The sequence below is a fragment of the Nothobranchius furzeri genome, chromosome 6 (assembly GCF_043380555.1).
Source record: "Nothobranchius furzeri strain GRZ-AD chromosome 6, NfurGRZ-RIMD1, whole genome shotgun sequence".
NCBI classification, from domain to species: domain Eukaryota; kingdom Metazoa; phylum Chordata; class Actinopteri; order Cyprinodontiformes; family Nothobranchiidae; genus Nothobranchius; species Nothobranchius furzeri.
The window spans coordinates 65,278,258-65,304,274 of record NC_091746.1 but is presented as its reverse complement, the minus strand read 5'-3'; the positions used below and the strand labels follow the sequence as shown (position 1 = coordinate 65,304,274).

The 26,017-nt window shown below is 39.5% G+C and overlaps 1 protein-coding gene across 3 annotated transcripts in view; it reads left to right on the top strand.

Moving 5' to 3' along the window:
• Nucleotides 1-26,017, top strand: part of erbin (erbb2 interacting protein) — a 104,522-nt gene that overhangs the window by 9,960 nt on the left and 68,545 nt on the right. The gene's annotated exons all lie outside the window — the stretch shown is intronic.

The following is a 26,017-nucleotide window of genomic DNA, read 5'->3' as shown; positions in this document are numbered from 1 at the left end:
CCCCCAATCTGAACTTGAAGCTTTTCTTGCTTTAATGCAGAGTGTGGGGGGTGGGGGTGTTTGTGAAGACTCAATATCCCAAATAGACGGGATGAGGATAAAAGACCAGACTGGAAGTGGGGCAGAAAATGAGTGTCAGTGCCGCCAAGCTGATTGGAAGCTGCTATGAATAAGTCAGAATTTCCCCCCACTTTCTCTCACTCACTCACTCACTCACTCACTCACTCACACACGCTCCATTTCTGTATTGTGCTTACTGAGGAGAGAGATGAGGGGTCCAGCCTTTTTTTATGTAGCTGGTTTGGTTTCTTTCTCTTTTTTTCTTGGATCAGCTGGGAAGACTAATGCTTCTCCTGACGAGCTCAGACAAATGATCCAGAAGAAAGCTCACACCGCGCAGCTTCTTGTTAAGGGTTTTGTTTTTAGACTAACTGGTTCACGCTCTCGGATTAATAATATCGTCTTTACTTAGGAGTATTTTTAGATCTTGTGGACCACAGAGGTTGTTTTACAGTCCCAGTCAAATATTTGCGCTAAAGGTTGACTCAGAACTGCTTTAAAGAAAAATAATTAAATGTATTTATTCAGAGTAGAAATGGAGGTATTTCATATTAGTGCATGCCATAATGGAGATTTTGGTCATGTTGAAGTGTTTTTTCTACATGAAATCCATGATTATGATTGTAGATCAGCCTCTGTTGAGAGAAATAGTTTACACCCTTCAGGATTGATGAGCTAACCGTTAGTTCAAGTGCGACCGGTGTTTGGCTGCCACAATTGTCAACATTTCAGAGGGGTTATTGATTCATGAAATGCTGTTTTATAAAGCCATCACATTCGCATCACAACATTTTTATGTGGAATTTTATGGTTTGTGAAAACTTTACACCATAATCAGTTATACATCAATTTATTATTTCTAAGACTAAATATCACCAGCAGCAGAAACGCGTAGAACTTTTATTGCATCAAGGATTAAAGTCCATCCATCCATCAATTCTCATCCGCTTATCCGGAGTCGGGTTGCGGGGTCAGTAGCCTAAGGCGAGAGGCCCAGACTTCCCTCTCCCCAGCCACTTGGGCCAGCTCCTCCGGGGTAATCCCAAGGCATTCCCTGGCCAGGTGAGAGACATAGTCCCTCCACCGTGTCCTGGGTCTACCTTTAGGTCTCCTCTCGGCTGAACATGCCTGGGAAACCTCACCAGGGAGGCGTCCAGGAGGCATCCTGACCAGATGCCCAAGCCACGTCAACTGGCTCCTCTTGATGTGGAGGAGCAGCAGATCTACTCCGAGCCCCTCCCGGATGACCAAGCTTCTCACCCTATCTCTAAGGGAGAGCCCAGCCACTCTTCGGAGAAAACTCATTTCGGCCGCTTGTATCCGCAAACTCGTTCTTTCGGTCACTACCCAAAGCTCATGATCATAGGTGATGGTAGAAACGTAGATCGACCGATAAATTGAGAGCTTCACCTTCTGACTCAGCTCTCTCTTCACCACGACAGACCGGTACAACGCCCGCATCACTGCAGATGCAGCACCAATCCGCCTATCGATCTCACGCTCCAGTTTTCCCTCACTCGTGAACAAGACCCAGAGATACTTAAACTCCTCCACTTGGGGCAGGACCTCATCCCTGACCTGGAGGAGTCCTAAATAAAATAGATTGGGATACTTTTTTTTTTTTGTTAAATTGAATTTCCTGTTTTGTTCAGCAGCTTGCCAGTGATTCCGTCTCTTTAGTTGAACGTTAGATGCCACACTTTGAGTTGATCCCTAACAAGCCCGAAGCTTAACTGTGTTTATTTGACCTAAATTTGACTAATTGGCATGCATCAGGAAACACGTTCTCTTTTTAACAGGATTAAACAGTTTTAGATTTTACAAGTTTTAAAATTAAGAAGGAGTAATAGATTTAGAAGATAAGATTCATATTTTATATTGTTTTTTAATGTAGTATTTTGAAGGTGATCATTAAAGTTTGTACCGTTTTTTCATAGTTGTGGATCCTATTCTGTATAAAAATGTTGTCAGCTTTTAAATGATCTTTAAACATGTTTTAATGTTTGTTTATTCATTTAGCGGACGCTTTTTTCCCAAAGTGGCGTACAATTGTTAACCCACAGAGCATGTTGTGATCTGTGGGGGAAACCGGAGTACCCGGAGGAGACCCACGCTGCATGGGGAGAACACGCAACTCCACGCAGAGAGGCTGCAGCTGGGTTTCGAACCTGCAACCTTCTTGCTGCGAGGCAACAGTGCTAACAACTGCGCCCCCATGCAGCCCATGCAGTTCTGGCTAAAATCTTTTCTGGGATTCTTACATCGAGTTATGTTTCTCATCTTTGCAGTCAAGATCCCTCATCCTCCAGCCACTGCACAGTTTAAACGTTATCACAAATCTAAATCTGCTCTGCAGTTTAAACAAACGTTACTTTGTTTTGCAACTTTGCGGTAATAAATGATTTGCAACCGGGCATCCACAGCTAACGGTTTGTTCTGTTGTGGAGATGTTCCAGTTTTCGCTGTAAACGTGTGACCCGATTTACCATAAAGGAAGTGACGTGTGCAAGTCCGAGTGAAGCGTCAAGAGTCCATGGGAGACTATCTGCAGACCACATGTCTTTATATTCGGCTTTCCTCTGGGCCAGTCGTTAAGCTCTTTCTGAGGCTTTTGGGTTCTCCGGTTACTCTGATTTCCTTCCTCAGACCAAAATCATGCATGTTAGCTAGGTAACTGTGGGCACTTGTAAGTTGCTCTGAAAAAAAAATCTAATAAATGAAGAAACATTTTCATACTCTGACAAAACATCATAACCCTGGATGCAGGGTGGTAGCCTTCTCTGCAAGACTTGTTGTTCCCTACAAAAGACTCAATTGCTTTATTACTTAAAGTGGTTTGTGTTGATGGTTGTAGAAATTGAAACCAAATCTTTCTTGTTAGGCTCTCCACTGTCAGCTTTGATCATGTCGAAAGAATCTATGTATCATTTGTAATTTTCCATTTTCAACAGAAACAATGTGATAATTTTTGGGGTGTTTGTTGTAGATTTAGATTCAAAAACACAAAAAAAAACCATTTTTTCTTTTCAGTTTTGGTCTCGGTTCACAATTATAACATGGAAAGAATTGCCTCTAAACCAAATTTAATATTTAATTGGTCGAGTTTACATCTACTATTGAATCAATACAATTGATGGTTTTTATCTGTGGGGGAGTTCAGCATCATTCACTTGTGAGCACTTGCACAATTATGATTATGGTTTTAGGGTTTTCCCGTTATGGTGATGGATGATGCATTACAAAGTAGGTAAAAAGTCCAGAAACGAGTGCAAATTGAGTATTACGTTAACCACAAGTGTGGGTTTAGACATCCGTCCCCCTACTGACTAAATCTGACTTATATGTAGAAAACGTCTAATCGTCATAAGTACTTTTGAACAAATCAAGAGTTCATATGCATAGACGGGGAAACTCCAACTTTCTACATTTTTCAAAAATGCATCTTTTTTTGCATCATGTGACCTCAGTCAAGATGGTTTGGTGATTTTAATCAAAACTGTTTTTATAAATCTTCAGAGCTTTTATTAAGTCATTGTACTGACACACACACACACACACACACACACACACACACACACACACACACACACACACACACAAACACAGTTGTCACTTTCCTGTTACATCACTGTCACACATGCTGTGATGATAAATGGCTTACTCTACTCAGAAGACAGTTGCAGTAGAAAAGGGAGCAGAGATGGTCGATGCTCCATTACATTCTACCATACAAGTTAAGGGAAGAAAGCTGATGTTGGTAGGCTGGCAAGCCATCCTAAATATGTGAATATATGGTCTGGCCAACCCATAGACAGAACGTAGTAAAGGGGCGGAATCTACAGTTGTCTTTCAAAGCGCTAAGACCCATCAGAGCAATGAGCAACGTGATGTATTCATCGCTACAGAAATCAGTCAGTGGGACAGTCCACCATGTACTGTTGAAGGAGAAGCAGTTAGTTTATAATTTTTCTACATAAATGACTAAAGTACCTCAATATGCTCATTTCTTAAAGAAAAGCCCCAAAATTCTACTAAGTTGATGCCAAAGCCGATTTAAACGAGTGCCATTCCTGAGCTGCTGCCATCTTTGTAGTTTTGTTCCCTCACATCTCTGATGCCAAGTCTGGACCGAAAATTGTATGAGCCAATAGTAGACTTGCTGAGGCTATAATGGAGCATTGCTTGACCAACCAAATCTTTTGCTACTGCTACAGTTTGTCTATTTCAAGGCTAGACGTTTGGCCCAGTTCCTGTCAAAGTAAAAAACAAAAAACAAATGGACCTACATGTATTATCAGTTTAATTCAAACCAATGTACAAGTCCCACACAGACATGTTTTTGTCCACTTGTTTGTGGTGTTTTGTGTGACCAACAGGATGTAATGACAGCAGGGGCATAGTTTTGACTAGAAACTCTAAGAACAGGTTTGTCTTGAGCGCTGAAACACATTGTCTTTAGTCTATTATTTATTTGTTGTACTATTACTTCATGGCCTTTTTGTTTACAGAGCTTTCATAGTTAAAAAATAACGTTTTTAACAACATTCACAAGTGAATGTTCACTGGTTTGCTGGCTTGTGTCTTAAGTTTCCCACAAGAATGTATGGGTCAGAAAACCAGTGATGCATGGATAGAAGTGTAACGGCATGCCTGAGTCTTGGTGCGGTTGTGCGCAGGTATGAGGCTAAAGGTTCAGTCTAGGTTTGGTACAACAGAAACAAGCTTTTTTAAAATGGACAATAACTCTTTTATAAACGGGGTCAGAAGATCAACCCACCCTTTCTAGGGATCAACGGCAAGGCCGGCTCAATCTGCTCACTTCTTTACTACAAAATAATTCACATTATTCTGACTTCTCGTCCAATCTGAACTGTGGACAGTGTCGAGTTGGATTTTTATTGAAAGTTCATGCAAAACAAAAACATGGACCTGAATAATCTGCCTCTTTGAGAAAATCAATCAATCAATACTTTATTAATCCCAGAGGGAAATTACAAAATAAGTCAAATTTAAGCCTTTCACCAAACTTTACTCTTACATGAGTTTCACATTTTAAACTTTACATTATGAGACAGAACTGATCACCATATAGGAAGTGTGTTTCTCCCTACTTCAGGTAACTTTGGTCAGATCTTTAACCTTCAGTGGGTTGTTCTGAAGTAGCCATTCACTCTGGTGTTTGGCGCATTCATGAGGGTCTTCCCCTGCTTCTTTTGTCATAAGCAAAATGCAGGTAAACAAAATGTGTACTTGCTTCTAGATGAAAGCAACGATCAGCTGTGACTAATGTATTCATCGTGTTTATCATGTACCAGCACCAACTGTCTGTCCTGAACTGTTGGGGTCAATAAATGCGCCGTTACCTCACTAATGGCTGCATAATGGTGGACGAGCTGTAACTTTGAGCTAACGTTCTTTCACTTGTTGGCAGTCATGTGTTTTTTCTGCTTTCAGCACATTGGTGACGTCTCCTCTATTAATCGTTTTCTCTGTGACCTCAGTTCCATCAGCTGACTGTATTTTAATGATCTTTTTACACCTAGACATCATTAAATAGTTGTATGATGATTTATTCTCAACATAGACTCTTTTAACATTTTGTGAATTGTAGCAAAGCCCTAAGTTTTACCTGTTTATGTTGACTATCGGCTTCCTCTTTCATCTGCTTTGCTTGTAGAATCACCCAAAGCCCTTGAAGTGGTGATTCTTCAGAATTATGAAATGTGTTCCTCCAGCTTACGTTTTTGACACATTAAAGAAAAGATCATCGGTAAGAGGAATCTAAACTGCTGCTTTGAGGTGAATTTTTCTGACACAAATACACCCTTTATGGACGTATTGCGATTGTTTCAGCTGATCAGTGCCAAAAGGCGTTCCAGCCATAGACGAACATTAATACAATTAAAGATGCTTTGTACTGTCTTTTACACAGTTAAGATTTATTTATTGAACCTTTATTTAACCACATAAGTCGATTGACAACTCATTCTCGTTTACAACTCTCTGGGTCAAAAGGCAGCAGCGACAGACACATAATTAGCTTTACACCAAAGAACAACAGACATGTTAACTCATTCGCTGCCAGCCGTTTTCTGATCGGTAAAGCCCTTCGCTGCCAGCGTTTCTTGACGTTTTTACTGTTTTTTTAAGAGTCACAGAACGTTGCGCGCTAGAATGATGTCAACGCCAAAACAACCAAAACAAAGCGGCGACTCCCCTCTTACATCAGGAAGAATCCGCGTGTTTCGAGCGTTATTTGTTCTTTCATAATCCGTTGTCGAATTGTGAGCGACAGAAGCTTTTCCGGTTCGCGCCTCACTTTTTTTAGAGCAGTGGCCCAAAACGATCTCCTAACACATGGATTTTCTGCTTCCTGATCACGTGATGTGTGACGTATGCGGATGAAGATCGGCTTTAGAGCTGAGATGTTTGTTCTCACGGTGCGGGGGCTCGTTCCGACGCCCACGCAGTAAAAAAATGCAAATGACGACTTTAATCGTCATTGGCAGTGAATGAATTTAAAACAAACAAGATATAAATAAGATTAAAACTGTTAGGACTTAAGACAAAAAAAGGCTGTTCGCCTTATGCGAGAACGCATTACGTGACTTAAAAAGTGGCATACAGTGATCAAAAGAAACAGATTTTTCACTGCGCTCCAAAGGACACCACAAAGCAGCATGTGTTATGGCATTGAGGGATTTCCATCCCATTTTTTGGCATTGGGAATTTAGAAACGGAACCACCTTCACTTCTGCTAGTTTTCTTTTTCTTCCGTTTTGCTTCACGGGCAGCGTGGCTACGTCTGCTGATATCATTTCTCCCTAAGATGCAACCAGTCAGCATGTGGTAACCATTGTGGCAGTCCAGTTCTGATGGTGGAAATGGGTCTGTTGTGATGCATTACATGAATGCGTGTGGTTCTTTGGGCTTAAAATATAACTGTATTGTGACAAAAGAATATAATATAATTGCAGAGTACTAGGTATAAAGTGCATCTGGAAATCATTCACAACACGTGACTTTTTCCACAATTTATTTCATCCTTATTCTGAAATGGATTTTCCTCAAATTCTACACACAACACCCACAGTGACAATAATTTTAGATTTTACAAGTATTATTTAAAATAATGAAATTGTGAAATCACATGAAACAACCTTTTTGCACGTTATTTTGTTTTTAGAAGAAATCCTATTTATTTTTATATAGAAAATCTTGTCTGTTTGCAAGCCACACTAAAACAGCAGCTGAATTTGATCTCGGATGACATCATTGGGGGAAGATGTCATCTATTTCACTTTTCTGCAGGATGGAGAGAGAGGAAAACGTGGTTGTTGTGTACATGAATGCACGGCGCTGACCTGAATATGTCTAACCTGGTTATTGAGTCTTGGCAAATTGCATCATATTCCTTTAGTTTTCCCTTGCCCACATTAACGAGCACAAACAGCTGTAGCAGACATCTGGCTCTTTTTAAATAAGTAAATACCATCATGCAGTAGGGCTGCAACAAACGATTATTTGGATAATCGATTAATCGGATGGGGTCTCGACACGATTAATCGATTAATCGGATTACATGGGGACATTTTTAAAAACTGCTAGGGAAACGTTATTTCTCTCCTTCCTTCACTTTATTTAACACAACATTATTAGAAAACAGTTCAATAGCAGAAAAACAACATGCCATCACCTAAATTGTCTTATAAGGTGTATAGACAGAGACCCTAAGCTACATCTATCTGTGACCTAAAATGCTTGGTCCAAGTTAAACAGCTTAAGGGCAATTCTCATCTGTTTTGTTTGATCTCATCTGTTGACATTTATTTTAAATGTAATTAAACATAGGCTGTGAATTAATCAAAATTGATCACTATTTCCAAAAATGACTGAAAAAATACCAAATAAAACAAAAGTAAATGAATGCCATCCTCCTTGCGATGATGCCCTGGGCAACTGCCATAAAGTCACATCAAGAAATGCTGCTGACCATTCCAATGATCCCAAATAGACTCACATTATGCCACATGAAAGCAACTGAACCCAAAAACATATTAACCAGTATATAACTGCACTCTCACACAACACGCCTGCAGCAACAGTTAGGACTCCTCCCTCCCTTTTAAAAGCGTTTTTGCTTCTGAGGACATTGTGGTTGTAAAACCACATGCTAGTAGTCTGGCCCCGGTGTGATCAACCAGTTTCTGCGGGAATGTGACGGCGGAACCAGGGCCAGATTAACACTTTGTTGTACCCTGGGCAACAATATTCAAGGGCTCCATCATCACGACCCGAGGATCACCATAATGTGGTCACATACAGAATATTTTACTGTAATATGCAGTAAATATACTCAATACTTGAATGCCTGACAACACGTAACCCGCCCAGAGTAACCTTTGACCCACCTCGTGTGGACTGACCAATGAGGAGAGGGTCTTAACTTGAGGCCCTCTCTTCATTGGTCAGTCTGCATGAGACTGACTCTCAACTGACGTTCAGTTGTAGACAGCGAAGCGTCTCTGTGCAGCGCAAAAGCCCGGGTGGACAGTTTGTTTAATATAGGGTGACCATATTTCCGTTTCCAAACAAGAGGACAGGGGATCTGTGCCTATGACGTCACACTATGGCAACGCCACACAAACCATGTTGGGACCCATTTTTTGTAAGAACTAAATTAATATCAGATTCTGCCAATTAAAGGGCTCTAAAACAATTCATATGTAAATATTTTGCACATTTAATGCAAAATCTCATTTTTATGCTTTAGTGCTGCAACAAGGTTTTATTAATAATAAATTATTTTACCTTTTGTTTTACTACAGCATCGGTAAGCTTCCTGTGCACAGATTATTAAGGATGTTTATTTCAGCTGTGAGATTCGACGATAGGATCAATGAAAAAATAAGTTGTCACACACTCCATGGAAACTTTCAGAGAATCCACAAATAGTGGCTTTCAAATGGTTTTGTTACTTTTTGCAAGTTTAGAAAAGAAGCAGATGAGACAGCATGTCTGATAATTTAGTTTTTAATCTGATAATATTAGAACATGTCAGTAATGTCTGAGGGGCTTTTATAAACACCGTATAACTAACACTCCTGGAAAGGGTATGGATTACACAGAGGCTTCTGGGGAGCCCAGTTATTGGGGGGGGGGGGGGGGGGGCATTTTGCCTTGGCCCCCAAAATGTTTTGAAACGGCCCTGGGTGTGTGACTGAGTTTTGAAGGTGATCTGAATTGTATCAGATGTATAAATATGACATGTGTATAACTTATTGTTTTATACAGGTAAAAACGTGTAGTGGAGATAAATCTGCCTACTTTTTACTTTTCAACACTGCGTCATCATGGAGTTCAGAGAAATCACATCTTTCTACTATAGTGTGCTTTTATGTGAACAAATTAGCTGAATGTAAGGCTAAAGCTAGCAGGCTCTCTGTCCTGATGGGACTCGCTGAATTTTGGGTCATCACATATTTCTTGCCATTCTGATTGATCGTTTGCCAATGAAACTTCTTGAAAAGTTGCTCTCCGGTTTCATAAACAGTTTATTTATGTCTGCTATAAACTTTGTGCTTAGTGTTGGTGTGTAGTTTGCCTGCAGCAGACCTCTTTTCCTTGGTACTCAGTAAACCACTAATGCCCCCATCACCACCACCACATGTTACATCACACTCTGAAGGGAGCCGCTTCAGTGACCAAAATAGGATCGTCTTCACTATGGACTCACATGCAATAAGAAATGAAGAAAATCCCAGACCAGTTTGAAATTTCAGTTTTAATGTCAAATTCTGCATTCCCGCCCACGTTTTCCTTATTCCATACACAGTGTTGGGGAGAATACTTTGTAAATGTATTTAGTTACAGAATACTGAATACTTGCTTTAAAATGTATTCTGTAATATATTCCACTACGTTGTTTAATCTTGGTACTGTATGAAGAATACACTTTCCCATAAAAGCAGAATTTAGGTCTTTTAAATTTCATAATATGTGTTGATAGCTACTCCCGCAGGAAAGCAGGGCATATTAATGCTAAATGTCATGTACCGACTGGGAAAAAAAAAAAATCAATTAAATTATTTTTGTTACTTTATTTATCAAACAGTCAATTGAAAATATATTTCCTTTTCTGTGAGAAAGTGCTTGAACGTTGCACAGCATTACTGTCTGCAAGAAAATGTAATCTAGACAAAACCCTTCTAAATTATTGGGACTGGCCAATCACAGCGCACTTATTTAGAAAAAAACGATGTATTTTTTTTATGTATTTTGTAGTTTTTCCATAATGGAATGGCGGACTGCCTCATTGACAGACATTCAAAGCAGTCCAATCACAGCGCTCTATATGTTTGATGGGCCAATCATAGCACTCTGTCAGCCAAATGGGGGGGACGTACCTGCAAGTTAGCAAACTAAGATGGCCGCTGCTCCCTTGTGGTTCAATCACAACGTTGTTTTGGTTTGGTGGGCCAGTCACAGCACTCTGTTGGTGGACGGGATATTACTGATATAAAGATAGCGGTGGATAGTTTGAAACGGCCTTGGCATCATTTTTAGACTATTTTTGACTTAGGGTTTTCTTTGAGTCAAGGGGAGATGGATGGAGGTACTTAAGTTTATTTTGAAAAGGATGTATTTTCATCTTTTTTGACTGAGTAAGGCGGACCGCATCGTTGACTTGACATCCGTAGCGGTGAGTACGTCTGGTTGTTTGGTATCCAATAGCATGCGGGGAAAGACCGTAGATCCCACCCCGCACTTAGAGCAGAGACTAGAAAGAGAGCCGTAGACACTGTCTGACAATTTCCTTATTTATTTATTGAATTTCTTTATTCATCTTTTGGGTGAGAAGTGAAAAACACACATATTCCAAGTATTCTCCAATGATATTACAAAAGTAACTGTATTCTAAATACCACGTTTAAAAATAGTAACTGTACCGGAATACAGTTACTCTTAATTAGTATTCTAAATACGTAACGACTGTACTAGTATTCCGGTACTCCACAACACTGTGCATACGACAGTGAGTAGGTAGGTCACAGAAACATTTTTTATTATTGTTTTGATTGAAGAGGTGCAGAAGGAAGTTTTATCACCCACACGATTCAAATTAGCTGGGCAACATCGAAGGTGCAGCATTATGCAAATATTTAGGCAAGCCAGGCCATCTGGGGACCTGTTCATCCTGTTCCTGCTCTTTGCTTTTCTGCTTGTTTTTAGGAGAGGTGACTTTAAACATGGAAATGTGCCATGAAGTGGATGCAGAAGGTCAGATGATGAAGGGAAAATGCTTTTTAGTTAAAAACTGACAGCTCTGTTGTTATTATACAACAACAGGGCTCTTTCAAGGCGCTGATTCTGATTTATACATAAAATATATATATAAAAAATAAAAAATACATAAGTTGAATAATTTAAAGCACAGTTTTACACTGCTGTCTTTTCTGCATGTAAAGTTTATTTGTTAATCATTATGTTTAAATATTTATGTTTTTAATTCAAAGTATAACTTCCCAGATGAGATAACCAATAAAAATACCACATCAACACCTCTCCCAATGTTGCACATATTTGGTTTGCTTGTCTTCTCTTTCTCATGCATCAACCATGCTTATCAAAATAATACTTGCACCAACTAGTTTCACTTTTCTTCAGAGTTGACTAATTTCTTTGGACACCACTAATACAAAAATGCACAGATTTGCAATGTTGTCTTGCTAATCCAAATTTTGTGCTTTGACGGCTGAATGTGATAACTTCTTTTTGGCTTTCTCTGCTCCAATGTCAAAACAAAGGTGTCATTTGACAGCTGTGTTGATCACCTCACAGGATACTCTCTAGTTGCACATCCAAGCAGAAAGGCTTTCAGTCTTGGTGTATCCAGGAAGTGGCTTTTAGAAAACTCAAAGGCGATGGTTGAATTTTGCATAATTCCTATTGTAGCAATGACTTATAATGTGGAAGTTACTCACCTTAATGGATATTTCCCTTTTAGTGATTGTTGACCAGTTTTTCATGTATGTTGAGGTTTTGTTCTTAACCCTTCACAGGAAAGCAAACTCTGAAAACACATTTGTTCTTTATGAAAATATCTGCCAAAATCTGAATGCCATTTTCACCCTTTCATTCATTAAAAAAAATAAATCCTGGTTTATTTCACTTCAAAACATATAAACATACTTAAAACCTGTAGAGCAAACTATTTAAATATAAGACCGATTATGTAAACATCACTCACTAGACATAAGAGAGCAGTTTCCTTCTGAATTTAATCCTTTAAGATAAAACTTCAAATCAAAGTTGTTCTCTAGGAGGTCTGTGGTATTTTTTTTACCTCAGAGTCAAGCCTGAACAAATTAGGATGATTAATTAATCAGGTTATTAATTATGATGCTCATCTCAAAGGGATTCAGAGTATTTATCTTTGGTACTCTACAATAGGCTGTTGAGTCAGAGTTGATAAAGAAATAAAATGTATCACAATGCAGCTGATTTTGGATTATATATGTTGCATCAATTCATAACAAATCTCATTTCAGGACACTTTAGAGAAAATCAAACTAGTCTAATTCAGATCCAGATCTATACGGACCTTTTTTTTTTGCAATCTAGTCCAATTACAACTCGATACAATACATTTAGATTGGAATTCAAATTGACAACCAAATATGATTTTCGAAAGCCAGCACTTTGCATCAAATCATTTCAATTTCATACCAACAAAAGCACCATGTATCGTCATATACACTGGTATTGACTGACTGAATTATTTTTTTAACATTCCTGTATCAGTTCTATTAGTAAAACATCTGCCAATGTGTGTACAAGTTGTTGTAGTGTAGGGAAATGTATATAATACTGGTAAATACAGGTTTTTGTAATAGCAACATTAATATTGTGAATTGATATAGGGCCAAAATCATCCCTAAAAATATTCTATAAAGAACTCTATTAAATTCTATAATTTTATAGAGCACATTTGTTGTTAAAGAGCAAACTGCAGGTTAAACTGTATTTTAATTTCATATAAAATTCTGAGAGGGGGAGTTATAAGCTAGTCCTGCCTGATGATCAGTGTGGCCAGTAGGTAGTTTTCAGGTAGAGAGGCTGTGTTATAGTCTGTGTGTGTTCAATAGTTTTGGATTGTGTTCATTTTGCTTAAGATATGGCGAACTCATGTGTTTGTGAAGGAGTACAAACTCCCGCGGGTTTGGACTTCGAGTCCACAGGTTTCCAAATAAGAAAATGAAAGGCACTATCTTCCATTCCTGTTGCGTTTTGTGCAGCTGAAAGCACGGTCTTCTGTGGTGTGCACTTCAGAGCGTAAGATTACAATCCCAGTGATGTGATGGGACTTCAACATGCATCCTGTCCTCCAGAGCCCCGTAGTGGAGTTTAGAAAAATACTTAGAATTTCATAGAAGCAGAAGGGGAACTTTTAAAAATTTCTAGCAGGCTGAGGAAGCTGGTTTCTTGGTCGGAACCGGCTCTGAGCCGGCGCCCCCAACATCCAAAAGAGAATGCGGAGCTTTTAAAATAAATTTAAAAAACCAATAAAGTTCTTTAAATAAACTAATAAACTAAAGATATCTTTTTAAAAGTACAATATACTAATTCAAGGTCACTTAAGTTGTGTTTTACTGTCAGCAAATGGTAGAAAAGGAAAAAAAAACATTATCCGTTTACCAACTGCTACAAGTTGAGTGTCCTAAGTTTCAGTTCCACACAATGCGAAAATCCTCATGCAGTGTTTTGTGATGCTGCTTCGAACGTGCAGTGAGGCTGGATGTGTTAAACTTTACTCTCTGTTATGAACTAAATACTGCCGCATGGTTGACATCATGGACGTAATTTTCACTTTAGAAGTGGGGGGGACATGGGGGGGGGGATCTTTACAGTATGTTCTATTGGGAAACAGGCTTCAAGACAAACGGTTGTTTTCTGCTTGGTGCTAGAGCTCAACCAGTGTCAATTTAATATAGCATAATATTGTTTTTAGATGGTAAAAAGTGCAGGCGTCAAAACTTGACTTTGGAAAAAGTGGGGGGGGGACATGCCCCCCCCCCCCTCCCCCAAAAATTACGTCCATGGCTGACATTGCTTCTTGCTACTTTGCTAGCACGCACTGTTCTTATCAAGTGGGATTTGCATGCCGGATCTGGGCACTGCTGCATAAAACTTCTGAAATGAAATTTAAATTAGAACAGAATGCTTTTATCGGAGATTTTTGATGCAGTCCAATATGATCCGATACAGTGTTTTTGGGCCGTTATTGAACTACTTCTGATATCTATATCGGAACGGGACATCCCTAGTTGTGGTCCACCATAAGTATAATTATAAACATTAAAAGTGTGTCAGCATTAAAATCCATATTTTCCTCTGATCAAGTCAACAGGACTCCCTCTGCCTGCCTGTCTGGTTTGGCTGAAACACAAATTTTTTACTTACAAAAGTGAATCCCAAAGCCCACTAGAGGGAGGTTAAGATCATATTGGACTGCATCAAAAATCTCTGATATAAGCATTCTGTTCCGATTTAAATTTAATTTCAGCAATTCTATCTAGCAGTGCCCAGATCCAGCATGTAAATCCCACTTGATCAGAACAGTGCGTGCTAGCAAAGTAGCAAGGAGCAATGTCAACCATGCGGCAGTATTTTAGTTCAGTCATTTATTAATTTATTTATTAATCAGAATCACTAACCTCTGTCTATGGTTTATTGGGTGAGATCACAGGACTGTAAGTGCTTTCAAAACATGAAACTGGCTTCACGAAGCCAAAAGTAAACCTACGACGGTGGCACAGGAGTTAAGTGCTTGCCCCGTAATTGGAAGGTTGCAGGTTCGAGCCCCGCTCAGTCTGTCGCTGTGTCCTTCGGCAAGACACTGAACCCGCGTTGCCTGCTGGTGGTGGTCGGAGGGACCGGTGGCGCCAGTGCTCCCAGCCTCGCCTCTGTCAGTGTGCCCCAGGTTAGCTGTGGCTACATCGTAGCTCATCTCCACCAGGGTGTGAATGTGTGTGTGAATGGGTGAATGACTGATTGTGTTGTAAATCACCTTGGGGGGTTCCAGGACTCTAGAAGGCACTATATCAAATACAGGCCATTTACCTTTTACCATTTTAACTCAGCAGCACTGACCTGAGCGCTTTGCCCCATGATGATCGGATGATCGCATGGTATGCCAGGCGTGCAGATCTTGGATTAAAAGTGTGACTGATTAGCCATGTTTCTATAAATTATTCACAGGATGTTTTAATCATGTCAATGTCTGCTGTTGTAAATGGAGAAACGAGCTTAACTCCTCAGAAGTGGAATCCCACTACAATTCTTCAAATAGCATTGTAACGACGGCTAATTCCACGACTCTTGAATTAGCATAGCCAAATGTAGATGTCTACTATATCCAAAACGAGAGTTGACCTAGGGACCTTTGGCCGTGTTGTCTGACCTCTTTATTCAGCCTAGCAATAACACAGCAGCAGTATTTATGAAGCCCCAAAACTGGTTCCAGAGATAAAAATCTTAAACCTTGCCAAAGTGTAACCTTTTGAAAATGATGTCATAGACCCAACTCTAACCCAACATATCACCCTTCTTTATCTTGTACTTGTACTTATTTTTGTTATTATTGTTCTTCTCCTTTTTCTTTTTTCCCTTTCTCATTCGTCTGTCTTTTTCATCCCCTTCATCTCGCCTTTTTCTCCTCCTACTTTTCTTGCCCCTTGTTCCTTTTCTTCATTCGGAGGGTTTTTGGTGTATTTTCATGGCCATTATTCAATTCAAGTTTAATTATATAGCGCCAAATCACAACAAGAGTCATCTCAAGACACTTCACATGGTAAACATTCAAGTACAGGTCAGTTCATTAAGCCAATCAGAAAAAAGTTTCCTATATAAGGAACCCAGCAAATTGCAAATTACAGCAATCCTCATACTAAGCAAGCATGTAGCGACAGTGGAGAGGAAAACTCCCTTTTAACAGGAAGAAACCTCCAGAGGATCCTGGCTCAGTATAAGCAGCTATCCACCACAACTCACTGGGGATCGAGCAGAAAGAGCGAGCACACGCGCGCACACACACACACACACACACACACACACACACACACACACACACACACACACACACACACACACACACACACACACACACACACACACACCAAGTAATGTTTCTGTGGTTACATTGTGATTTCTTAGTAAATATTCTATTTGGTGAGAGATAAACTTTATTGTATTTATCCTAGTGAATCTATAATTAAACGGGTAAACTAGTAGTAGCACATTCAATGTCAAGGAAAGGTTATGGCACCACACACACACCTGGTATAGCAGTGCTTTGTTTTTGTGTGTTTTCTGCAAATAAAGACATACCCAGACATATGTTTAGAATTGTTTTAATGTTTCAGTCAGATGTTTACAGTAGTCAATGTAAATTGTGTTTTTTATGATTGTGCTAAAAGAAAAACTGTTTTGTACCGTTTATAAAGACACTTTACAGGACTGGGTCTGTGGGGCAGAATATATCTGCTCCCTGTGGGTAAACTCATTCAGAACTGGTCTGTTCAGAGTACAAGATCAGGAAGATGCTGTAAAAAGTTCTTTGTCTGAGATCAGATTACTTACCCTCATTTCACTGCATGTTCAAAGAAAACAATCATGGTTTTGTTTCCTGCAGTCACACAAGACTACTGAGACCAGTGCTCACTGGTGAGTATGAAAGCCCGGAGAACAAAACTGGAACTTCAGGTTCCCCTTTTGCTGTATTCCCTGCTAGTGATACTGAAAACAAGTTTTGTCTTTCCACCAGTTTCAGCTGCATTTCCTTTACTTTTTGAATTCACAAATTTCCTCTTAGTTCTACCCAAGCACGTGGACAAGAATGCAATGGTTTGACTGCTAGCTGTTAAAGAAAACTAATAGGTCAGGATAAAGTAGAAGTAGTAGTTTGGGATGTATGGAATAAATAAACACAGCTTTGTGTGTTCTAGCTGGCAGACTGTTGTCTTAACCTAATATCCCGCTGCATTATTAAGGAGTTGTGTGCCTACTAATGAGCCAGCTGTAGTTCCGTGTAATGCACAGAGCAATAACTAGTTACTGTCTGACTCCTTTTGTGGAGAGACTTTCCTTCTTTGAGTTTCTTTTACATTTCATTTATTTTAACATTAACGAAAAAATAACATGTGATCCAGTCTGTTTGGGTTGGCAACATATTTTTATTTATTTATTTATTTATTTTAGATATTCAGTTGGTACAGCTCTTAAAATGCATTTTCAGTTATTGTATTACAAATTAGGGATCTTTGTTTTCAGTAGTGATGCACCAATATGAAATGTTTGGGCCAATACCGATATCCAATACTAAGATCACTTTAGTGACTGATAATCGATATTTGTCGATGCCGATAAACTGGCATTAATGATTCTAAAATCAGCAATTTTGTATAAAATGAAAATTATTCAAGCGTAATCTACATAATTATGTACACACACCACACACATATACGGTTCTGAGATGATTACATCCACCATTAACATGACTAAACAAATACACATCACCTCCCTCACCCTCTGAAACAGGCAAACAAGTGGAAACAAGATGGAAAAAATATTGTTTGTTAATATCAGCCCTATTTTATTCATCGGACCGATACCAATATGTTAAAAAATGACTAGCATCAGCCGATACCGATATTGATGCTGATATATTGTCCATCTCTAGTTTTCAGTATTAGGTTGTACCAGCTTAGTTTATTTTAATGTGTTTGAGATGACGTTGGTGATTGGATGGTGACAGTGGCACAGAAGATAAGTGCTCACCCCGTAATCGGAAGGTTGCAGGTTTGAGCCTCGCTCAGTCTGTTGCTGTTGTTGTGTCCTTGGGCAAGACACTTTACCCACCTTGCCTGCTGGTGGTTGTCGGCGGGACCAGTGGCGCCTGTGTAGGGCAGACTCACCTGTCTGTGTGCCCCGAGGCAGCTGTGGCTACAGTGTAGCTCATCGTCACCAGAGTGTGAATGTGTGTGTGAAATGGTGAATGACTGACTGTGTTGTAGTGCGCCTTGGGGGGTTCCAGGACTCTAGATGGCGCTATATCTAAAACAGACCATTTACCATTTGGATGACCTTTCTGTTTGTCAGACCCACAAAATGTCTAAAGCTTGGGCCACACTGCATTTTCAACCATCCAAGACAAATCTCTTGTCGTGAACAGAATCGTGATGAAAAACTGAACATGAGGGTCCCGTTTGACCATCCCAGTGAAAGCTTATTGAACACTTTCACAACCAAGTCCAGCCTCCAACACTCAAAACGCAGAAAGCCTACAACTCAGTCAATGAAAATACACTTAGGGAGTGACGCAAAACACAAGTGACAAGTTTTTTTGAGGACCAACAAATATCTTTTGGAAAGCCTTTATACATTGCCTCATTTTGAAATCGAATAGTTAATTTATTTTATTTTATTTATTTATTTATTTTGTCGTATTTTTTCTGGGAATGCCTAATATTGAGGGCTTATGTGCTTGGATGTTTGAATTAATCCTGAAAGATATAAAAATCTCCTGTGAAAATTTCTCACACCTCTAATCTCTTCTAAGCTTTCCGTCTGCCTGAAGTTCTGTTTGGGTGCAGGTGTCTAATAAATCAGTGCAGCCTAGCATATGCACTCAGTGAAACTCTGTCTTGTTTCACCTCAGCTTCACACATTCTGAGGAGAAACAGCTGAACTCGCCCACGCTGTGGGATGTCGGCCAGCAGGGAAAATTTAAGCATTTTGTGCCAAACCTTTCAGTACAAAGTCGCTGAAAAGCACCTAATGTGATCAAATGGCACAACTGCTGAGTAAGACAGTTTTCTTATTGGCTGGTGTTTCAAAAAGTGGTGGCACAAGCTTTTGTTTCGGAGCCTGAAGTTTCCTAAAATCTGAGCTTCTGCTGCCTTACTCATATGATGAGCCCAAACTGAAGACTTCTCATAAATTCTGATTAGTTGCCTCCTAAACTTGGAGCGTGCCAAACACAAGTTGATGTGTCCTATAGGCTGAACTGGGGAACAGCATCCATATGCAAATGAATTCAGTGTTACTATAATCTGTTTTAATGGGATTATTTAATCTGAAAATACTTTTTCTCTGCAGACTTGAAGCCACAGTAATGCCATATCTTAATCCAGTGTTTATGTGGAAATGTACTTGAATTATGGTAGATTGTGCAAACCAAAGGTTGTGTAATTTGATTTTGTATTAATGATGGTGATGATGATGTGGCATAAAAAAATCAAACAAGAAGTTTGTTTAAAGGGAAAATTAAAGCTGCAGACGGAGTTAGAGGAAAACACTCGCCGGTGCTTTGCCTCTGATTAAGGAAGTGGCTTTTTGTCTCTTCCGTCAGACGCAGGCTGTACCAAACACCCTAGAGGCTGCTGTCTTTTCTTTTATTTAGTCCTCCTCTGCTTTGTTTTTGTTGCCATAATCTCGAATGTAAATTTGCAGCCGTAGCTCAGCAATCCCATAACAGTTTGCTACAATCTGGATGAAAAGCTGTTCTGGTAAAGCTAGAGCTAGCTCGTACTAATCACATTCTGCCATATCGACCAGACTAGTCCTATAAATAACACAAGCTGCTTGACACCATCAGATGCTGCACTCGTTTCCGTTTAACCCTGACACGCTGAAAAAAAAAACTCTCATATATGCAGTTACTCTGGAAACTGCTTTGAATGTTGAGTTTGCCCAAATAGTCTTGAACTTTATTTTTCACAATAATTTAAATGACTCAGCAAGGTTTAGGGACTCTAAGATGTTGGTTAGCGAGTAATAAGTTAATAAGTGAGTTCAGCTGTGTTGTAGATGACTCTGGGGGTCTGAGAGCCAATTTCACCCTTGACTGTAGTTTCTATAGCAACAGCATTGACCCAGAAGGCTCTTGGGTTACAGGCTTGTAGAGAGGAAGTGGTTTCCTGGCTGTGTATATAAAGTGGGAATCTAACCGGCATGCCCGCTGGACTATATCATTCACTGTTGCGCTGAGGAAGCCACAAAGTTCATTGCTGGGCTGCGCAATCACATGCCCAGAACTCACATTCCCACACATTTCTGACATTTCTGAATAAATAAAGCCACCGTTGTTTTAGCTCGTACTCCATTTCTTGAGCTTCTCTGGTTTTCCCGCGGTCGGGTTAAGCACAGACTTGCCAGCATGGAGATGTTTTTTTTTTGCCTAAAGAAGTAGGCTAAGAAGGAAAATCTTTGCAGAGCTTAACGTATCTGGATTCTGTCTTGAATTTTCTTAGCTCAGAAAATCAAAGCTCCTGATGGAGCTGGGCGAGCGGAGCCAGACATCGTTCCACTAACATGTAGGTCAGTGGATAAGCCTATCTGTGTTGTAGGATGTGCAGTTCTCATTAGTGTTCCGCCTTCCACATTACCTTTGGGGTGCTGCTTCACACAGCCGGCCTCATATTTTCAGGTATCCACTTCATTTCTGTAAAAGGCTCTCATATGGAAATCTTTATTGTGGCTGAGAGTTGAAAATAACTTGGAGTTCATAAACCGTGAACAATGCGGTGGTCAGGGTTTATATTTCCATGGAAATCTGGGGTTACATGTTTTGTAACAGTTATTTTAAAACGACGAATCCTATTTTTTAAGCTCTTCATTTAAAATATTTTCCGTTCAGTATCATGAAGCATAAGAAATGAGGCTGAATGCATTTTTGTTATTGTGACGGAGTATCTAGAATAAGGCTGCACGATATTAGGAAAATCTGCAATATTCGATAACGGTGATTAATATTGCGATGACAATATTACTTGCGATAAAATAAAAACTTAACTCAGGAACAAAAATAATCAAAAACAATTAAATAAAATAATCATAAAAATGAGAAAAGCTAAAGATGTGAGGAAAGGGGAAAAGAAAATGAAGAAGAAAAGGCAATCAATGGATTCCGGGAAAAGCAGAACTAAGCTAACTCAGGTGTTTGCTAACCATCAAAATTAAGTGCCGTCCGCCTCGGGGGCGGGCATCTAACCTAAGAGAACCTATGAGAACTCACCCATTTGGCCAAATGAGTGAAGAGATCTATTTGATTTATTTAAAAAAAAATCATGCTTCTGTTTGGTTGACAGAATGCATTATGTGTACCAAACATTTGAGCTGACCATTAATTGCGATATTTATCTGTTCTTTGCAATATGCATATTGTGCATGCTGATATCGCGATAACGATATATTTACGATATATTGTACAGCCCTAATCTAGAATGACCTCTGGCTCTTGTGCCATACAGTCTAAGAATAAATGGAGGATCATCTGGTGACGAGGGGGTTGATTCCCTCACGTGCTGTGGACGTAGCTTACCAAATATGGTTAATTGAGGGCGTTTCTGTATGTGAATGACTTGAGAACGGACATGAGCACCTGGGTACACACAGGTGGAATTTATCAGATTGTTGCAAAGGAACATTGATATGAGAGGCCACCGCATGTTTCATAAACCAGGTTTTTGACTGTTCGTACTAGGGCTGAACGATTTTGGAAAACAATCTAATTGCAATTTTTTTTCTTCAATATTGCAATTGCAATTTAATTCACGATTATTTTCTCAAGGGGCTTTTTTCATTTTTCAACTAACGGAAGCAAAAAAAAAATATGTAACTTGTTCTGAATATAAACAAGTTTATGTATCTACATATTTATCTACATATCATATCAACAAGTTTATTTGTCTACATAAACACTCACAGGTAAAAACAAAATTTTGTATTTTAAGGTGCACTGCTTTGCAGCCAGGAGCACATCCATTGAAGGACCATAGGTATTGGCATCAATTGTGAAAATTGTTTTGCAGTAAAGAAGTGTGTCCCATTTATTAAAGTATTTTGGTTTTAGAGTTTTTGATGTTTTGTCCATGCAGTAGTTCAATTTCATTCATAGCTGCTAGCCAGTGGAGTTAAAGTCTCTTACAGTTTTCTAGCTTTACTAAAATATCTTTCTGTGCTTATTTGATTAATAACAGTTTTAACTTTTTATTAGACTCCAAATGTAATAATTTGGCACATTCCTAATTTGTTATTTGTAAGAATGTAATCGGCTATATTAGCATTAGCATCCCTATGGGTTTTTCAATGTATATTAGCATTGTGCTAACCACTCACTGCCAGTCAAATTGCAGCCTTTGCGATAAGAAAATCTCCTTTTGTCACATCACATTTTAATTGCATATGCAATTAATCGTTCAGCCCTAGTTCGTACACACAATCTAAATTTCATTTGTAGGAAGGAATATAGGACATTTTCTGCGAACGTTTGATAAAGGAGGGCCCAGGATTGTCGGCCCTTGTCTTACGATGATGAGGATCCATCATCTTTGGTTCTCAGCTCCCAGCCTTAACATCCACAGAAATCCTGTGAAGGCGATGAGGGAAAAGATCTGATCATCTTTAAAATGTCCTGGCACATAAAACTGAGATTAAGAGAGAGAGAGGCTCTATGCCATGAATGTAAAGCCTTCCCCTCTCTCGCTGCACACGTGACACCGTGCAGCACAAGCGGTAAAAGAGAAAAAAGTCACTTATTTGGGTTTCTGACATTCTCATCATTGGCGTCACTACAAGCATATGTATGTCAGATGTTTGTAGTCCAACTGTTCTCTGGATTCGTTTTTCCTTTTTTATTTAATCAAAAGCTCTGTTGTTGAATGACAAAGTGAAAAGGATTCCCAAAGCAAACGGCCAAAACGGCAAAATAGAAAAGCAGATGTTCTGTTTCTGTACTCAGGGAAACGGAGAAGTGATGAAAATATGATTTATTATTTAGACAGTCATTTAGAACCCATCCTCCACATTTGAACAGATTCTTCTGCAAGTTTAAACATGCTCTTATCATCTTTCATGTGCCCTTACCACTTTCCTCTTAGCCCTTTAAGCTACACCCATTTCTCATGACGGCTTCTGGTTTTCGTCTGCGATTGCTTTTCTTTTCATACCTCATGATAACCCACAACTACACCCTTTCTCTGTCGAGCCATGTTGCTCTTTCCTCTTTTCCAGTCCTCCCACTCTGCGTAACCTGCGTCATCTATTTTTTATTTATTTTTTTGTCTGGGTTAATGGAGCCAAGCTCTCTGGTGATGGACCAGATTACTCAGAGTATTTATACATGAGATGTCTGCTTTTGTGGTAATGATTGTGTGGGAGGCTGGCAGCCCCTTGGTTGTACATACCTCTCTAGTGTGGAATGTACATAAATGCATGGAGACGGAGGAACTGCTGATCGTTCCTCATTGTAGATAACTTTAGGCAGATTTTACAGGGTCTTTCTGGAAAACTGTGAAATCACATAATCAGAATAACTTGCTGCCGCGTCCCAAACACCTATATAGGGTAATTAATCACGTGTGATGTTATGATGAGTAGATTTGAGACCGACAACGAAACAGCTGGTGGAACACAATTCAACTTAGCTTCCTAGGAGTTATTGTGTAACTCAAGCAGAATTTAGGTGAAGGCCATCACAACTTCTCCAAGAATGGCTGTGAATGAAGTGATGTGCTGTGGCAGCACTCAGATTAAGTTGAGGGGGAGGAAAAGTCACATTCTCCACACACTCCAGTGAACAAAGCCTCTGTTGACCACAACTCATTCCCCACTGTGCGCTGAACTTTGTGGAAAGCTCTGTCTCAACCCCAAAGTATAACATTCATGTTTACACACATGCATGTGTGGCATGTTTACTGTAGGGAAGAAGGCTCTTGCAACTCCACCACACACCAGAACTCCTTCAGGAAATCAATGTTGTAGAGAAAACGGAGTCAGTGGTAGATTTGCGTTGCTGTTAGCCAATCAAAGGCGAGATGTCCAAATATCAGGAAATAAGACTCGGTCTTGCCGTGCGCTGCCACTTTCTCCATAGGCTAACTTCTACGTCCTCAAACAGGAGTATCTGGGCTTTTCCCCACAGTAGCACTAGCAAGGCATTCATTCCTACTAGAGACCACTCCAAATGAAATAAAAATACCGTAAGTAAAGTTGATCTTAAAGGTTGGATGATATGTCGAATAAGGATAGTCTGAACCCTTTACCCATCAGTTTCTCATGAGCAATATTTTTTATTCCTATGAAACCATCTCTCACATCAGACATCAGTTCCACATCAAATCGGCGTCTTTTTGCAACACACTTTCTATATACATCCACATATTATACGTTAGAAAACTAGGATCCCTATGATTCCAATACAACTGTAACAGTAGACACAGTAAATGCCTGGTCAAACTCTAAAATACATTATAATGTTCAACTCACTGTTCAATAACTCATACCATTGCCTGAATAGAGCCATCTTGAACAGACTGTTTTTACACCCACAAGGATCCGATTAATGTCCTCCTATAAAACAGTTGGTCTACAACAATCCTCATGTTGTAGACACTCCAACACATATTATCGCTGAAAACCTTCAAAATTTCAGGTTTATGAGTCTTAGTTATTAATATTCATGATATGTTAACACCTTCTCCCTGATTGGCTAACCACAACGTGACTCTTCTGCTGCCTTCATTCGCTCGTGTTTCTCGGGTAAAAAAGGCAACATTAATGTTTTACCTCCACAAATAAAACACGCCCATATGTGTTTTGCCATATTGTGGAGTTGCTATTGCTAATGATTAGCTTGTACTAGCAAATAGGCACTCTGCTCACTCAACACAACTTTCTGTGGTCACAAACTAAGGTGGGCGGGGCCATGAATGCTAATTTTCCTTGTGACCTAGAAGAGAATGGCTTTTCCTGACTCACTCGTTTGCCAGGCCGTTTTTTTTTTTTTTTTTTTTTTTTTTGCAGCTAAGGCAGTTGATATAGGCTGAAGAGAATGTTCATGTTCTGTGTGCATATGCAACTCAAAATGACCGATCACATTTAAAAAAGAACAAGTATTATGTAGTTTTAATAACACTTTTTGTTTGGAGTAATTTTTATGAGGTTTGGGTTAAATCTGGCAAATTTTATATGTAACTTTCTGCCCTGCTGCAGGAAAATGTGTAAAACGCATCCATGAGATTTTGCACCTGAAGTTGCACATCGGTTGGGAGTATGCTGTTAAGAAGAGCAGAAGTGAGAAGCAAATTACATATATTCACTCAGTGTTTCCTGACTTTTTGTTAAAATGAACAAGGAAACGCATACGTCTGTGGAGATGTGGGGGAAATACATAAAACCACAAATTAAAAACGCCAACTTTACAGGAAAAGTTTGACGAGAATAAGATGTGGTTCCAGCAAATAATAGAAAAAAAATCTCATAATTCAGATTTTAAACACTTATTGTAAAAATATCACCAATAAATCAGCACTTTGTGTTCTTCGATTTGCTTTGGTGCCTAATTTTTCCCGGGAACGCTTCGTTTCTGAACCTGTCACAAAGCACATCCGCCTGCAGCATTTCAGACAGAAAGAACTGGCCTGCAGAAGACATTTCAGAACATCCAACCAGGTTCAAAAGGAGCTGCTTTTACAAATGTTTGTTTATGTGGAAAAAACAGTCAGTCAGTGTTTGACTCTCACCTTTACTCTTACAGTTGTTACCAAAGCACCACATGTAACTCAACAAATTCTGTGTTTCTGAGTAACCGCATTGCAGTGAACACTCCCCACCCCCAAAAGTTTTACTCTGAGACACTCACTTCTCTAAACCTTGTATTGTTACAGGACCTATTTTCTAACGTTTCTGCCTTCAGAGTCAACAGCGGTATTAAGGGTCAAATATTGAGTTTTATTGATCTCATTAGTCTGATTCATCCGTTCACTCGTTGACGTTCTGCGGGTGACGTAACGGTACGGACTGAAACACCTCACACCTGCTTCGAGAAAAGCCCGATAAGCTCTCTGTTATAAATAGGACACAGCTGGAGGTTTTAGTGCTGTTTAGGCAGGACGCT